At 46.5% G+C, this 17,296-nt stretch overlaps 1 protein-coding gene across 1 annotated transcript in view; it reads left to right on the top strand.

Annotated features, from left to right (window-relative positions):
• The first annotated feature begins 950 nt into the window (after positions 1 to 950).
• The window catches only part of LOC136588412 (NXPE family member 4-like), a 114,981-nt gene continuing 98,635 nt past the window's right edge, over positions 951 to 17,296 (top strand). The window contains exon 1 of the mRNA XM_066587600.1: positions 951 to 996. The gene's annotated coding sequence lies outside the window, so the exon portion shown is untranslated. The remainder of the gene's footprint in view (positions 997 to 17,296) is intronic.

Raw genomic sequence — 17,296 nt, 5'->3', positions numbered from 1 at the left:
TTTGAATGTTACCCGGCACTCTGCTCCACCACTGTTAGCCGGCTGTCTGACAGTCCAACGCCGCTAGAGACTCGCTGCTGTCTGATGCCGGCAACGTTGTGTCCCACAGCACTGTCAGATCCCTGCAGTCTATGGCTGCCAGTCAGTGTGTCTCCCCCCCGGCGCTGTGGCCTTCTTTCTTGTGGGTGCGATGTCCTACTTACATGGGGAGGGGGGTTACCGATGGACGCCTTTTGTTCCTCCACCGGGAAAGAGCCTTCAGGGCGCTGTGGCCTCCCTGCTGCCGATGCCACTCAGCACTTCACCCGTCAGGGCTTTCTGCCTTGTGGGCTGCCAGCAGGGAAGCTGCGGCTGGGCGGCTGCAGCAGGGGCTGAGGTATGCATGTAACATCCATCCTTAGTGGGCTGCCTGGACCCGCAGCCCAGCCTTCTGTGCAGCCAATCAGGTGCAGGGGCGTACCCCCCTGTCTTATTTTTGGGGAAACACGGTATGTGTGTCTGTTAGGTTTTGTTTTATTTTAAAACATATTACTCAAAGTTACATTTTAAGGTCCAAACAGTGACAAGGTTCCTCTAATATATTTGGACTATACTTGCTACAGTGAAAAAGCTGTGCTGAAGCAAGCTGATATTGCTGAGAATTGTGAAGTTTAAAATAAATAGACATTTGGAGTTTAACCCATTAGTGTCTACCTGGGATGTGAGCGAATTCCCCCCCCCCCCCCCCCCGTGTTGCTACAATGTATAGTTATTCTAGTTATTCTATATATTTCGTATACAGAAAAAGCTAATATATATATATTTTTTTTCTTCTGCAAATTTAGGAAAAACTTAAAATAAAAAGTTGGCTACCTCCTGCCTATTATTATCACACAGCAATGCAGTAATAGTATTCTTAGGAACTCCTCCCTGTATAAATCAGCAAACTGTTCCTTTTGCTGTGACACAATTTTCTTGCTCCCGGCCGGATACATTCTTCACATCATACTCCAACAGGTGAGGGGAGTGTATATAGTTCTTTTCAGATGCAGCAGGAGCTGAAACTATTGTGTAACTATTTGGTTTATGCTCTGAATAACTGCATTAAGTTTTACCTAGACTCTTATGGAAATATGCATGTAAAACGGTGATATAACACCAACTTCTGCTCAGCTCTGCTACATCTGTCTATTTATCCATTATCGGTAACTGTGTTGTTTGTTTTTCATCCTTAGGCTGGGGTCACACTGGGCGGATTCCCGCTGGAAATCTTGCGGTTTGGCCGCAGCAAAAACCGCGAGATTTCCGCCGGGAGACGCGCCGCAGAAAAACCCGCAGCAGCTTTGAAGCGGCCCGGCCGCTCGCTCTTCCGCTGCGGCCAATGCTCCCATAGAGGAGAGCACGGCTACAGCTGAAAGAAAAAAGAATGGACATACTGCGGTCGGCAAAGCCGCGGCTGCGGTCGGATTAACCGCAGTGGATTGGCCGTCCCGTGTGGACGAGATTTCTGAGAAATCTCATCCACATGGCTGGCTAATCCTGAGATTAGCAGCTGCAGGCGGATTTGCCGCACAGAAATTCTGGACGGAATTTCCGCGGCAAATCCACCCTGTGTGAATCCAGCCTTATAATACTAAAGAACAAAATAGTAAGTTGTGAAGTACAATGTTGCAGAAGATTTGCTGGACATGGTGTGTTTATTAACTCAAAAGAGAGCGATGTCTAATTTTCTGACCATCTTCTGTTCACGGTAACCCAAGCTGATTCTATAGGGGTGTTTGAGCAGGTGATCAAGTATCAGGACGAGACTGAAAACAATAGGCAGGTTTAACATAGTTGCACCTCGTTTCTGAATTATATTGCCCCAGATTTTTAGTGCATTTTGCACTTGTTGCATTTATTATACTTTTGCACTTGTTGTGCTCACCTGGTTGGATTGTGGACTTACATAGTCGTAGTTTTGTCTGCTTGCAGGACGCATCAGCTTTATTAATGGCACGTGGCATATATTGTTGTTCTAAAAGCTGTAAAGAAAAGAAAACGTGTGTCAAAATTTGGCAAACAGCATGCTCCTCTACTTTTAGGCGTCATGCCCACGGCCATGTCGGACCTCGCCAGCAAAATATCACAGCGGAGTCCAACACGGCGCCTTTCAAAGACCCCATGATCACCTCTCCGGATCCGCAGAGCGAGCCCCGTCTGGCGAGCCGGCGTGCATGCTCAGTACATTGCATGACGTGCCGGCAATGGTCAATGACGGGGCCGCCGGTGATGCGTAATCATACGATACTTCCGCTGTACTTACAGCGGAAGTATCGCGTGACGGACGGCTTACGTTGACTACAATGGAAGCCGACCATGTGTTTTCCCACGGCAATTAGAACATGCTGCACTTTCTTCCACGCTGTGTAATTCCGTAGTAGAATTCCGCAGTGGGAACATTGAGCTATTAGGTTCAACAGAACCTAATAGCTGCTGGATAACACTGTGGATTATTGGCGCGTGAAACATGTTAAAAATCCGTCCGTGGGCATAAGTCTTAAGACTTTATTTATTTAAGTCATTATAAATCTGCCACTCTGTTGTTATGAAAGTTAGTTTTTGATAGTTTTGAATCTTTTTATTAGAAATTTTCAAGTGCATTTGTCAGGGCCCCTATATACATGGGATGTTAATAATGCCTAATTATTGCAGAGAACACCCTACCAGCTTCAGAACTCCTGCATAATGCATGCACACATTTAAAAAGTTGGATGTAGGGTGGTGTATGGTGGCCCCATAGTAGGTTTCCTTCATATAGACTAGGTTAAGGTTAGACTAGATCAGAATAACACATTAAAAGTTTTAATTAATATAGGTTTGGGTGCCGAGACCCCCCCCCCCCCCCCTGACTGTTAAAATGAAGGGGCTGCAGTGCTGATTAGAGTACTATACCCCTTCAATTGTCTTCGCTGCTTGTTGGCAGCTGAAAATGGATGCTTAGATGTCCATACAACAAACAGCGAAGACAGCCCCTTTGTTTGGGTAATCAATAGGTGTCTCATAATAATAATAATAATAAACTTTATTTGTATAGCGCCAACATATTCCGCAGCGCTTACATAGACAGGGGGATACAGAAAGACAAAATACAAAAATTACAGAACCACAGTTACATATAGTAATCAGTTGATGGAAACAATAGGGGTGAGGGTCCTGCTCCAACGAGCTTACATACTACGAATGGTGGGGTGATACAGAAGGTAAAGGGGCTGGAGATGTGCACGGTATGGCGAGGTGGAGAGTGAGGGATACTATACACAGACAATGGTCAGACATTTGGCCGTGTGACGGAACCAACGGTATGACTGCAGGAGCGGTTTATGGTGGCTAGCAGGGATTGCAGTCAGTTGGTCAGGGAGCATGTTATCAGGCGGAGTACAGAGGGGTTTGTTTAGGGTATGCGGTATGCCTCCCTGAAGAGGTGCGTTTTTAGAGCACGCCTGAAGTTCTGCGAGTCCTGGATTGCCCGGGTAGCCTTTGGTAGTGCGTTCCAGAGGACAGGTGCTGCTCTGGAGAAGTCTTGGAGGCGGGAATGAGAAGTTCGAATGAAAGGGGCACTCAGTCTGGTTTCATTAGCAGAGCGGAGAGCCCGGGCTGGTTGATGGATTGAGATGAGGGAGGCGATATAGGCGGGTGCTGCGCTGTGGAGGGCTTTGTGGATGAAGGTAGTGAGTTTGAATTGAATCCTGTATTTAACGGGCAGCCAGTGCAGTGACCGGCACAGGGCAGAGGCGTCCGAGTAGTGGCTGGACAGGAAGATGAGCCTGGCTGCCGCATTCAGGATGGATTGGAGAGGGTAGAGTCTGGTGTAGGGGAGGCCGATCAGCAACGAGTTGCAATAATCGAGCCGGGAGTGGATGAGGACAACAGTAAGCGTTTTTAACGTCTCCACAGTGAGACCCAGACTCACACTGATCAAAACTTTTGACATGTCACTCTGACATTTCAAAGGCTTTTAGAAAGTGCAGTTACCCTTTAAACTTTCCTTACAACATGGGTCTCGGAAGAAAAATTTGTCTCTTTGCCTTTTCTTAGATTATATTTATATGGCTATATTCTCACACAATGCTCGCACAAAAAGAGAACCGACAGTTTGCAATGGGTGATTTACATGGGTGATTTTTCGCTCTCATTGATGCTGTTAGTCTTACATGAGAATTGCAAGTCACGTCTTATAATCTCCGGCTCAACTCGCTATTAGCCGTGTAAATACGCCCTTACCCTTATTCAGTGGAAGGAGACTAAGACAGCATGGTGTATTGTAGCCTACCATTGTTCTTTGCTCTAGACATTATGGTGGTCCCAGTGCCTGAAGATTAAATATGGGGGTAGTTTAGAAAAGATTAAAATGGGGTGCCCTTCAGATGCTTGTTGATACCACTGAACCATCTCCATCCAAGGCAACAAGTTTTGGTATTAGTCTTCCCTTAGGTAGATTGTCCACGTTCATGTATGCTAATTTCTGTAGGAAGGTTATAGGTGGACCCCAGTAACATTTCTGTAGCAAAGGTATAGGTGGACCCCAGTAACATTTCTGTAGCAAAGGTATAGGTGGACCCCAGTAACATTTCTGTAGCAAAGGTATAGGTGGACCCCAGTAACATGTCTGTAGCAAAGGTATAGGCGGACCCCAGTAACATTTCTGTAGCAAAGGTATAGGCGGACCCCAGTAACATTTCTGTAGCAAAGGTATAGGCGGACTCCAGTAACATTTCTGTAGGAAAGGTATAGGCAGACCCAAGTAACATTTCAGTAGTAAAAGTATAGGCAGACCCCTGTAACATTTCTGTTGCAGAAGTATAGGCAGACACCAGTAACATTTCTGTAGCAGTATAGGCAGACCCCTGTAACATTCCTGTAGCAAAGGTATAGGGAGACCCCAGTAACATTTCAGTAGTAAAAGTATAGACAGGAGGGGTGTGGCCTAGCAAGCGAAGAGAGAGGACGCATGTTGCCCTGCTCCTCCACAGAACCCGCATTTTCAGCCTTTTCTGGACCCAATTCAGGGACCCAAACAGAGATAAAACACCCAGGGACCCTCCAGAATCTCGTCGCCGGGAAAGAGTCGGAGAGCCGCTGCCCTGCACAGCGGTGCGCGCCCGCAGCCTGTACCGGGAGACCAGCGTCTGGAGACGCCCGGCGGAGAGCATCAGCGGAGTTCCAGGCAGAGGAGAGCAACCTAAAGTAATCCCCGGAGAGGGGAACCTCCGATACTATCGGCAGCCGCACTCCCACTAAGTATACCACCGGCCCATAACACACTCCCCCCCACGCCCTCCCCCCCCACCCATTCCCCCGCGTTCCTCGGAAGCAGCAATTAGCAGTGCTCCACGGGAGGGTGCACCTGGAGATCAGCATCCAGCCCGTCGTCCAGCTCTGTGAAGAGCCGGCCATCCTGCATAAACAGACTGCTCAATAAATCACCCTGCGTGCACAGCGCTACTGGAGCAGGGCAGCAAAGCCAGGCAGGGAGAAATATGCAACCCCAGCACATCCACACCGGCAACAAAAGGGAATATAAAGTAAAACCCACACCCCACGGCTTTACTCACTGCATTTGAAGTCCAGCAGGGGCACGGAGACTTGCTTCTCAGGACTCTCGGTCAACAGCAGGCTCCATTAAGCAAAACTCCAGTCTCCTCATTAAAGTGCACCACAGCACCATCTTGTGGCCAAAATTAATAAAAGCAGGACCTGAAATCCTACTCATCCCTTCTTCAAAGCATTCTTAACTACCATTTAAAGCCAATCCTAGCCATCAGGCAAAGAAAAACTCTAGAATATCTCACCCCCCCCCCCCCCCGCAATTAAAGATCGCCAAGCCAGGAAAGTGGATCACCCCGCAAAACCCCAGTTAAAAAAGGCTATATCCATGTGAATAAAAAATACACCTTCCTCCCAATGTAGTGACATTAGGAAACAGATACAATGAGGAAAAATACTAAGAGCGCTAATTCGGAGACACACAAAACAAACAAAAGCTCTAAAACACCTAACAAATCGCTTGAAAACGAAAAAAAAATCAAAAGACTTACGCCTGATTACTCAAAAACTACAAGAACAAAATCTACCGTAGTAGAAGACAAAATCACGTCTATGTCGACTTTACCATCAGACCTGGACAGTGACTCAGAGGAGGAGATGCAAACACATGACGAGACAAAACTGAGAAACTATATTAAAGCACTACCTACCAAAGAGTGCATGAGAGACCTCTTCAGGGAATTCACCCAGACAATAAAAGTGAAATTTCAGAACTAAGAAAAGATGTCAAACAAATGTATTCAAGGGTGCAAACTCTGGAAGATAACTACACACAAATGACACACCACTCCGAGAGGGTGACGGAGATCCTTGTTGATAAACAAAAAGAAGCCTTTTTTCAGAAACTACAAATTGATGACCTCGAAAACCGCTCTAGGAGAAACAATATACGGGTCAGGGGAATTCCAGAGACAGTCTCAGATAAAGAAATACCAACAGTGCTTTCAGCTATTTTCACAGAATTATTGAACAAAACTGAAGGTCTCGACTTGGGCATCGAGAGAGCACACCGCGTTTTCAGACCGAGATCGATCAATGCAGATAAACCAAGAGACATACTCTGTTGCTTGCAAAGCTTCAAAATTAAAGAAGAAATCCTTCATAAAGCTAGATTAGCGAAACGAATAGTATACAATGACAAGGAGCTCATGATATTCCAAGACCTATCCAGATTGACCCTCAACCTCAGAAGACAACTCCAGCCTTTAACCAAAGCTCTAAGAGATAAAGCTATAGTCTATAAATGGCTATTCCCTTTTGGCCTGGCTAGCACCAACAGGATATGGACCATCACAACCCCTGAGGATCTACCACACGTCTTGTTTAAGCTAGACCTAAGCCATATCCAAATACCAGACTGGACCACAGCTGAGAGTCTTCTGAACCTTCCCGCTCTTCCAACCTGCGAGAATTGGTCATCAGCAACGCCGCGCAAAACCAACAAATCTTGTACTCATGATACGAGCCCAAACAAACCTCCCAGAAGAGGACCGCTTAACGATGATACCTGAACTTCCCACTAAATAACTATACAAGAGACGTTCAGAATCACTGCCTCTTCTACTTGATAACACTGTTTGCCTTATAGTTGTTATGTGACTATATATTTCTGTTTCCCTTTAACTTTCTTATACCCACAGAATTTTCAGACTACGTTGGGAGCCGTGGTTTCTCTGCTCTACGCTACTCCATGTCCCCACAATCTCTCTAATCTCTGCTCAATAATCTGGTTCCAGTAAGGACTATGTCCCAAAACCTGGTCCAGCAGCAAAAGGTTATAATAATTTCATTTGTTACTGGTCCAACAAAGACCAGCTGTTATGGTTATGTTTTTCTTTTTTTTATGTCTTTTAAATGTTCATGACAGTTCTGCTGACACTATTTGCTTAAAACCACTCCCTACAAAATTTATCCATGGCTGATATACACTTAGCCTCAATTAATGTAAAAGGTATTAATATCCCTCAAAAATGGTCGCAAATATTACACTACCTAGAGAAACAAAACGTAGACATCATCTTTTTTCAAAAAACTCACTTAAAAAAAAAACTACACCCCTCTCACTAAAAACAAATCCTACACCAAATGGTTCTACTCCACTGAAAAGACACAGAGGCGTAGCTATTGTTCTACACAAGAGTTCCCCTTCAAACACTAAACGTCCTATCCGATCCAGAAGGCAGATTTATTTTTGTTAAAGGCTCAATTGGCAACAGAGTACTTACTCTAGCAAATATATATGCCCCTAATTCCAACCAAGACACCTTCTTTGCAACAGTCACCAAACATTTACAAGAATTCTCTGAGGGGGATATTATTATAGGCGGGGACTTTAATGTACCGCTTAGCCCCACCTTAGATACATCTAATGGTTCCTCAGCGGTCCCACTTTCCAAAATCAGAAAAATTAAAACATTACTGGCCGACCTCCACCTAGTAGACCCTTGGAGAGTTCTCAATCTTGACTCAAGGGACTATTCCTTTTATTCCTCGGTTCATAAAAAATATTCAAGAATAGGTCTTTTTTATGTTAAACATTCTCTCTTAGATGCAGTCACTAAAATTTACTACGGCACTATTTTATACTCTGACCACGCTCCAATTTTTATGAGGATTGCCATCTCCCCCAAAAGGAGAGCAGCGTCCAAATGGCTGTTAAATGACAGCCTGTTAAAACATAAAGAGGACATCGAATACATACAAAAGGGTTTACAACATTACTTTGAAGATAACGCAACAAATTCGTATAACCCCGCGACCCTATAGGAAGCCCACAAGGCGGTAATAAGAGGCCTCTTCATTGAATTGGGCGCAAGAAAAAAGAGGGAAAGGGGGAGGGAGGTTACACTTCTTACTGAACAAATCAAAAACATAGAAACCTGCAATAAGAAAAATGTGTCACCTCAACACGAAAAACAATTATTCAACTTGCGCATCAAGTTAAAAGAGATCCTGAATCAAAAATCCGAAAAATACCTCTTTTTCGCAAGATATAAACATTATGCCTTTGCGGATAAGTGTGGGAAAAAGTTGGCAGCCCTAATTAAAACTCAAAACGCGAAAGCCTTTATCTCCAAAACAAAAGATAAAAATGACGTGATACACCACAAAACAACAGAGATTGCAAACATTTTCCACACGTTTTACTCTGACCTATATAATATCCAAAACCCCAGAGAGCCCTTATTAATCAAACAAAAAATACAAGATTTCCTAGATTTGGTCAAACTTCCCAGCATACCCATAATTCATTTACAATCGCTCCCCAAGCAGATTACGCCCCAAGAGGTGGAGGAATGTATACAAGCATCCCCGAACGGGAAAAGTCCTGGGCCAGATGGTTTTGGTTCCTTGTATTTCAAAACCTTTAAAGAGATCCTCACCCCACATATGGCTCATTACTTCAATTCCATCCCCGCAGGATGCCCCTTTCATAAAGAGGCTTTGACGGCACACATCACACTAATCCCCAAAGAAGGAAAAGACCCCTCCCTATGCAGTAGTTAGAGACCCATATCCCTAATTAATAATGACATTAAAATTTATGGTAAAATCCTAGCCAACAGGATCAAGGTGTTCCTACCTGATTTGATTAATCCTGAGTAAGTGGGCTTTGTACCAAACAGAGAAGCAAAGGGTAACACCCTAAAACTACTCAATATAATACATACAGCACACCACAACAACTCTTTACTTGCCCTTCTCACCACAGATGCCGAAAAGGCTTTCGATAGAGTTGACTGGCTATTTCTATGAATGTCCATTTTAAAATTTGGTTTCCCAGAAACATTTATCGATAAGATCATGGCCCTGTATTCCCTCCCTTTGGCCAAAATCAAAATCAACTCCGAACTCTCCCCAACAGTCCAAATTAATAACGGAACTGCCCTCTTTCCCCTCTATTATTCATCCTAACTATGGAAACCTTCTTAGAAAAAAAAATCAGACAAAACAAGAAAATTACAGGGAACACAAATCGGCCTCCTATGCAGATGATATGCTGTTCTTCCTCACGGACCCCAAAACCGCAATCCCCGAAATTCTGCATGAGTTCAGGAGCTTTGGTTACATCTCCAATTTCAAGCTAAACCTTTCAAAATCAGAATTATTAAACATAAACATTAAACAAGATTCTTGGCTGGAGATTTCCAAGATTTCGCAATTTAAAAATACAAGTAAACAAATCACATATTTAGGGGCAAGAATATCACACAATGCATCAGACCTGTACAATCTAAATTATATACCCCTACTGGAGAAAATGGAGAGGGACCTCAACTCCTGGAACTCCCTGCCGATCTCTTGGTTTGGCAGAAAGAACCTGATTAAAATGATTTATCTCCCCAGAATATTATATACGCTACAAACGCTTCCCATAGAGGTCCCACTGCTCTTTTTCACTAAACTTAAAAACCTATATAAAGCAAAATCTATATGGCAGGGCAAGGGACACAGGGTCAAACACACTACGCTTATCAAAACCAAAAAATGCGGTGGAATCGGACTCCCAGACTTTGAACTATACTGGACCGCATCACATCTGAACCGCATGGTGGACCTGTCCCGCCAGACACACTCCAAACTGTGGGTGGAAATGGAGCTCCTTGCACTAAACAGCGATCAGAGTTCCTCACATTGGCCCATTCCATACAACAAATTTAAGCTGAAAGAAATCCAAAACCCCTACACTAGGCTAACCCTGAGTCTATGGCATAAATCAAATAAGAAATATAAACTAATACCTCAAATCAGCGGTTATACCCCTTTGCTTGCAATAATATCTAACAAATTCAAAGCTCTCAAACAAAAACGTATTAGCAACCACTATCTTAAGACGCTGCAATGCAGCGGCCTTATTAAGGACAAATCTGTACCCCAAGATATTCAGCTCCTAAACCATCTACGGGATGCTACACTTAAACCTGAAGATCTACACATCATTAGAGATTCAGTGGTGCTTCACTCCCCAGACATCATAGACACAGATAAAAATTTGCTATCCCATAAATTACTTTGGAGTCTCCAGCCCATCAAGAGTCCAATCTCGAAAATATATAGGACCTTAACACATGACAAACTTAAACCCTCTTATATAGCTCATTGGGAATCCGAACTAAACACGACTTTTACCACAGACGAGATTAACGACATCATATCCAGGTCTCACTCGGTTTCCTCCTCCACTAGGTTCCAGGAACTAAAGAGATGCAGAAGATACTAAGCACCATCCTCAAATTCAACATCTCCCTTACCACTGAGGCTGTTCTCCTAAACCTAGATACTCCTGGCCTCACACCCGAACACAAACACATTTTCCCATTCTTTATAAATGCGGCTAAGATCCTAATCCCCAGGTATTGGAGAGACAGCACCACCCCCTCCATATCGGAGTGGTACAGGGAAGTGTTCCTTTGAGAGAGTCAAGGCTAAACGAACAGGGGACCCAATAGGATTCGAAAGCCGTTGGAGTGTTTGGCTCTCCCATATACATAGCTCACCCTCACAACCTGCTACACCCTCTGACCAACGAGGTATCTCTTTAACCATGCATTAATTGCATTATTCACTATTGCTGACCCCCTCACTCGGCCTCCGCCCCTCATAGGCTATTACCCCCCTGCACTCTCAACAGAGCTGTCACTGTTTCATGTTTTGTTATGTATCTGATTGATTATTTTATCTGTGATTATCCACTGTTTATCCCGATTCTTTTTGTTGTTGTTGTTCTGTAACCCCCCTCCACCTCTTTTTACCAATCAAAATAAAGAATATATACAGAAAAAAAAGTATAGGCATACCCCTGTAACATTTCTGTAGCAGAAGTATAGGCAGACTCCAGTTACATTTCCGTACCAAAGGTATAGGCGGACCCCAGGAACATTTCAGTAGTAAAAGTATAGACGGACCCCAGTAAAATTTCTGTAGTAAAAGTATAGGCAGAACCCTGTAACATTTCAGTAGTAAAAGTATAGACAGACCCCAGTAACATTTCTGTAGCAAAAGTATAGATGGACCCCAGTTACATTTCTGTAGTAAAAGTATAGACGGACCCCAGTAAAATTTCTGTAGTAAAAGTATAGGCAGAACCCTGTAACATTTCAGTAGTAAAAGTATAGACAGACCCCAGTAACATTTCTGTAGCAAAAGTATAGATGGACCCCAGTTACATTTCTGTAGTAAAAGTATAGGCAGAACCCTGTAACATTTCAGTAGTAAAAGTATAGACAGACCCCAGCAACATTTCGGTAGCAGAAGTATAGGCAGACCCCTGTAACATTCCTGTAGCAAATGTATAGGCAGACCCCAGTAACATTTCTGTAGCAAAAGTATAGATGGACCCCAGTTACATTTCTGTAGTAAAAGTATAGGCAGAACCCTGTAACATTTCAGTAGTAAAAATATAGACAGACCCCAGCAACATTTCTGTAGCAGAAGTATAGGCAGACCCCTGTAACATTCCTGTAGCAAATGTATAGGCAGACCCCAGTAACATTTCTGTAGCAAAAGTATAGGCGGACCCCAGTAACATTTCTGTAGCAAAAGTATTGGCGGACCCCAGTAACATTTCTGTAGCAAGAGTATAGGCCAGTGGGGGCGAAACTATGGCACGCGTGCCAGAGGTGGCGCGCAGAGCCCTCCCTACTGGCACGCGCCCGATCGGGCGCTCACCACTTGTGAATACCAGCAGGGGTTGCGGCTTTCCTGCCGGCATTCACAAACGGCACTGCTAGCCGCACTGATCCCGGGGTGTGGGATGGGGGTCACTATTACCGCTGGGGCTGCTGTGATGTGGGGGTCACTATTACCGCTGGGGCTGCTGGGGGGGTGTCACTATTACCGCTGGGGTATGTTTACAGGTGGCAGAAATGGGCAGGGCTGTTTCAAAATAGACAGGGTGCAGATTTTGACTACTTTTTGGATGCGGAAATGCTGCTGAATTTTCCGCTGAGGACATTCTGCAGTATTTCTGCATCCAAAAAGCAGTCAAAATGTGCTCCCTGTCTTTTGAAGCGGCCCGGTCCTTTTTAGAACAACGGGGGTAAAATCATACGTCGTGATAAGCCCCGACCCCCGACGTCTTGGCACTTTGCGATAAATAAGTGGTTTTTAGGTTGCAGTTTGGGCACTCGGTCTCTAAAAGGTTCGCCATCACTGGTATAGGCGAACCCCTGAAACATTGGGGTACCATGAGTGTAGGCGAAGGCTGGAAAAATTAGTTAGATAACAGTATAAGCGAGGGCCAGAAAAATTTGTGTACCAAGAGTACCAGTGTACCCCTGAAAGATTGCTCAACCGCGAGGGCAGGTGAAACCCATAAACATTTTTTTAAAGATACAGCTCGCTGTTGCTTAATTTGTAAAAGAGCCTGGGGGCAGCCCTGTGAAAAAAAATGGTTTCTGACTGTTAAAGTATGAATACAATACTTTTGAAACTTTGAAAAATTGTAAGCAGAGCCTTTTGGGCCGCATAAAAATTGGCAGTTCAGCGTGATGACATGCTGTTTTAGGAGGAGGAGTAGGAGAAGGAGTAATAATATCTGAGAGTGATTGACAAAGCTAATTCCCCCTTTTTTCCGGTGATAGAGAATGCTTTTTTCTCTGTTGCAGCGAAAAGAATCATTAATTTCCGCTGCTCTCCGCCAGTGGAGAAGAGAAGTCTGGGGAAATCCAGCCTTTCTTCATCTTTATGAGTGTAAGCATGTCGGCACTGGCAGTTGACAGGCGGTATGCTTATCCGTGATGATTCCCCCAGCTGCACTAAACACCCTCTCTGACAAGACGCTAGCGGCAGGGCAGGCCAGCACCTCCAGGACGTACAGCGCAAGTTCGTGCCACGTGTCCAGATTTGACTCCCAATAGTTGTATGGAGAACGGTGGTACGATCGGCTACGTACTCCCTCACCATCTTTTTACAGTGCTTCCTCCGACTCAGCCTTGACTGGGGAGTGGTGACACAGTCTTGCTGGGGAGCCATAAAGCTGGCAAAGGCCTTGGAGAGTGTTTCCTGCCTGCGCTGGACATGCTGCCTGATCTCCGCTCCTGCCCTGCTACTTGGCCCTCGGAAATGCGTCTTCTGCCACTAGCGCTGTCAGATGGGAAGTTTAGCATCACTTTGTCCTCCAGGGCCCTGTGGTATTGCATCACTCTCGTACGCCTTTCCTCTTCGGGAATGAGAGTGGAAACGTTATCCTTATACCGTGGGTCAAGAAGTGTGTACACCCAGTAATCCGTGTTGGCCAGAATGCGTCTAACGCGAGGGTCACGACATAACATGAGGTCAGCTATGCGTGCCAGGGTACCAGTACACAACACAACGCTGTCCTCATTAGGAAGATGACTTTCAGGATCCTCCTCCTCCTCTACAGCCCATACATGCTCTCCTGTTCCAACTGCAAAGCATCGGCCTTTATGCTTTGCAGCGAACTTCTCAGCAGGCAAAGCAGCGGGATGGTAATGCTAATGATTGCAGCATCGCCACTCACCATCTGGGTAGACTCCTCAAAGTTTCTGAGGACCTGTTAGATATCTGCCATCCAGGCCCACTCCTCAGTAAAGAATTGGGGAGGCTGACTACCACCACGCCGACCATGTTGCAGCTGGTATTCCAATATTGCTCTACGCCGCTCATACAACCTGGCCAACATGTGCAGCGTAGAATTCCAGCGTGTGGGCACGTCGCACAGTAGTTGGCGCTCTGGCAGATGAAACCGATGTTGCAGGGTCCTCAGGGTGGCAGCATCCGTGGTGGACTTGCTGAAATGTGCGCAGACGCGGCACACCTTGCCGAGCAGGTCAGACAAGTGGGGGTAGTTTTTCAGAAACCGCTGAACCACCAGATTGAAGATGTGGGCCAGGCATGGCACGTGTGTGAGGCTGCCAAGCTGCAGAGCCACCACCAGGTTACAGCCATTGTCACCCACGACCATGCCTGGTTGGAGGCTCAGCGGCGAAAGCCAGAGGTCGGTCTGCTCTGTCAGACCCGGCAACAGCTGGGGGGCCGTGTGCTTCTTGTCACCTAAGCTGATTTGTTATAGCACGGCTTGCTGACGCTTGCCCACCACTGTGCTGCCGCACCGCGCGCTACCGACTGCTGGCGACGTGCTTACACTTCTTAATTGAGAGGTAGAGGTGGTGGAGGAGGAGGATGGGGAGGGTTTGGAGGAGGTGGCATGAAACGCCGCAGATACCAGCAATGAGGCAGGACCCGCTATTCTGGGTGTTGGTAGGACGTGAGCGGTCCCAGGCTCTGACTCGGTCCCAGCCTCCACCAAATTCACCCAATGTGCCGTCAGGGAAATATGGTGGCCCTGCCCACCAGTACTTGTTCACATGTCTGTGGTTAAGTGGACCTTCCCAGTAACCGCATTGGTGAGGGCACGATTGATGTTGCGGGAGACGTGCTGGTGTGTGGCTGCGACGGCACACCGGGAAAAATAGTGGCGACTGGGGACCGAGTAGCGTGGGACCACCACCGCCATCATATTTTTGAAAGCCTCCGTTTCCACAAGCTTGTACGGCAGCATCTCCAGGCTGATTACTTTGGCAATGTGCACGTTTAAAGCTTGTGCGTGCGAGTGGGTGGCGGCGTATTTGCGCTTTTGCTCCAACACGTGTGTTAGCGACAGCTGAACGCTGCCCTGAGAGACTTGCTGGATGGGGTGGAGGACAGTGAAGGTGAGGGTGTGCGTGCAGGCCAGGAGGCACTCGTGCCTGTGTCCTGGGGAGGGGATTGGATCTGTGTGGCTGGTTGGGGCACAGGGGAAGAGCCAGTGGTGTGAGGCAGAGGCGGTGAATGGCCTTCGCCCCACCTTGTGGGGTGCTTGGCCATCATATGCCTGCACATGCTGGTGGTGGTGAGGTTGGTAGTGGTGGCTCCTCAGCTGATCTTGGTGCCACACAGGTTGCACACCACTGTTCGTCGGTCGTCAGCGCTCTCACTGAAAAACATCCACAACTTTGAACACCTAGCCCTCTGCACGGAGGCTTGGCGCGAGGGGGTGCTTTGGGAAACAGTTGGGGGATTCTTCACTCTGGCCCTGCCTCTACCCCTGGCCACTCCACTGCCTCTTCCAACCTTTCCTGTTGCTGCACTTGCCTCCCCCTCTGAAGCCCTGTCCTCAGTAGGCTTAGCAAACCAGGTGGGGTCAGTCACCTCATATTCCAGCTGCTCTTCCTCCGAATCCTCTGTGCGCTCCTCCCTCGGACTTACTGCCCTTACTACTACCTCACTAACAGACAACTGTGTATCATCATCCTCCTCACCCACTGAAAGCTCTTGGGACAGTTGCCGGAAGTCCCCAGCCTCATCGCCTGGACTCCGGGAACTTTCCAAAGGTTGGGCATCGGTCGCAACAAACTCCTCAGGTGAGAGAGGAACCAGTTTTTCCCGCTCATGGCAGGGACCCGAGAACAGTTTCTGGGAGTCTGCCTGTTCATCAGAATATGTCAATTTCATGGAGTGAGGAGGCTGGGAGGAAAGAGATGAAGCAGCCAGAGGATTCAGAGTTGCAGTCCCTAAGCCCGGAGTAGTGGACTGCGTAGATGACTGGGTGGTCGATACATTGCTGGATGCATTTTCTGCCATCCACGACAGGACCTGCTCACACTGCTCTGCTTGTAATAAAATTGTGATATGAAGCTGGGGACCCCAGAAACTTGCCTCTCTCCTAATCTCGCAGCAGCCGGCTGTGATTCACCTGGACCAGGAACTCGGCCTGTGCCCACACCCTCACTTGGACGTCCGCCTCTGCTTCCACATCCTCGACCCTTACCCCTTCTCCTCATCATGGCGGATTAAGAATAGAGCAGGGCCCAAATAAATTACCCCACTGTACAGCACTGACAACTGGGCCTTAATTCACCGCACACAGAGACTTGTAGACAATGGAGGATCTATGCTGTGACTTGAAAAAAGTAACCCGCTGTCTTGCGCTGATACCTAGGGGTAATTTACTGCTTGCAGAGACTTGTAGATAATAGAGGCTGTGTGGAGTGGGAGAAGACTCTAAAGCCAGTGGATAGTGTTGGTAACTGCGGCTATCTCAACCCTACCAACGGAAATGGTATTGTGAGACACTCTGCCCAGCCGCTGAGCTGAAATACTTTGCAGTGGCCCAGGTAATATTACAGTACTGTTCAGCGGTGAGACCGCTGTCTAATTCACTGCAGACAGAGAATGGTATAAATGAGGCAGTTCGCAGCAGGCTAGGAATTATTTGAGTGCACTTTCCTGGTGAGAGCGGTATTGTACGGCACTGCAGACAGAAAAAAAGTGTAACTGAAAGGCTGCAAACAGGCCTAGCTGCGTAATACAAAAATGGAAGCACTACTACTCCCAGGAGGCCCCAAGTAAAATGCACACGGTCAGATGTAGCCCAACGAAGGAGCAAAAGTGGTTTTTGCACGGAGGATACAGACTGTATAGTGTATATTACTTTCCCTATAGAAGTGGCTGTTGCCCCAACACTCTGCGTCTAATTCACTGCAGACAGAGAACAGTATAAATGAGGTAGTTCGCAGCAGGCTAGGAATAATTGGAGTGCACTTTCATGATGAGAGCGGTATTGTACGGCACTGCAGCCAGAAAAAAGTATTACTGAAAGGCTGCAAACAGGCCTAGCTGCATTATACAAAAATGTTAGCACTACTAGTACTACTACTCCCAGCAGGCCCCAAGTAAAATGCACACGGTCAGATGTAGCCCTAAGAAGGATCGTTGGGGTTCTTGAAGA

Source organism: Eleutherodactylus coqui, chromosome 13 (assembly GCF_035609145.1).
Source record: "Eleutherodactylus coqui strain aEleCoq1 chromosome 13, aEleCoq1.hap1, whole genome shotgun sequence".
In the NCBI taxonomy this organism is placed as follows: domain Eukaryota; kingdom Metazoa; phylum Chordata; class Amphibia; order Anura; family Eleutherodactylidae; genus Eleutherodactylus; species Eleutherodactylus coqui.
This window is presented reverse-complemented; position numbering and strand designations above follow the sequence as displayed.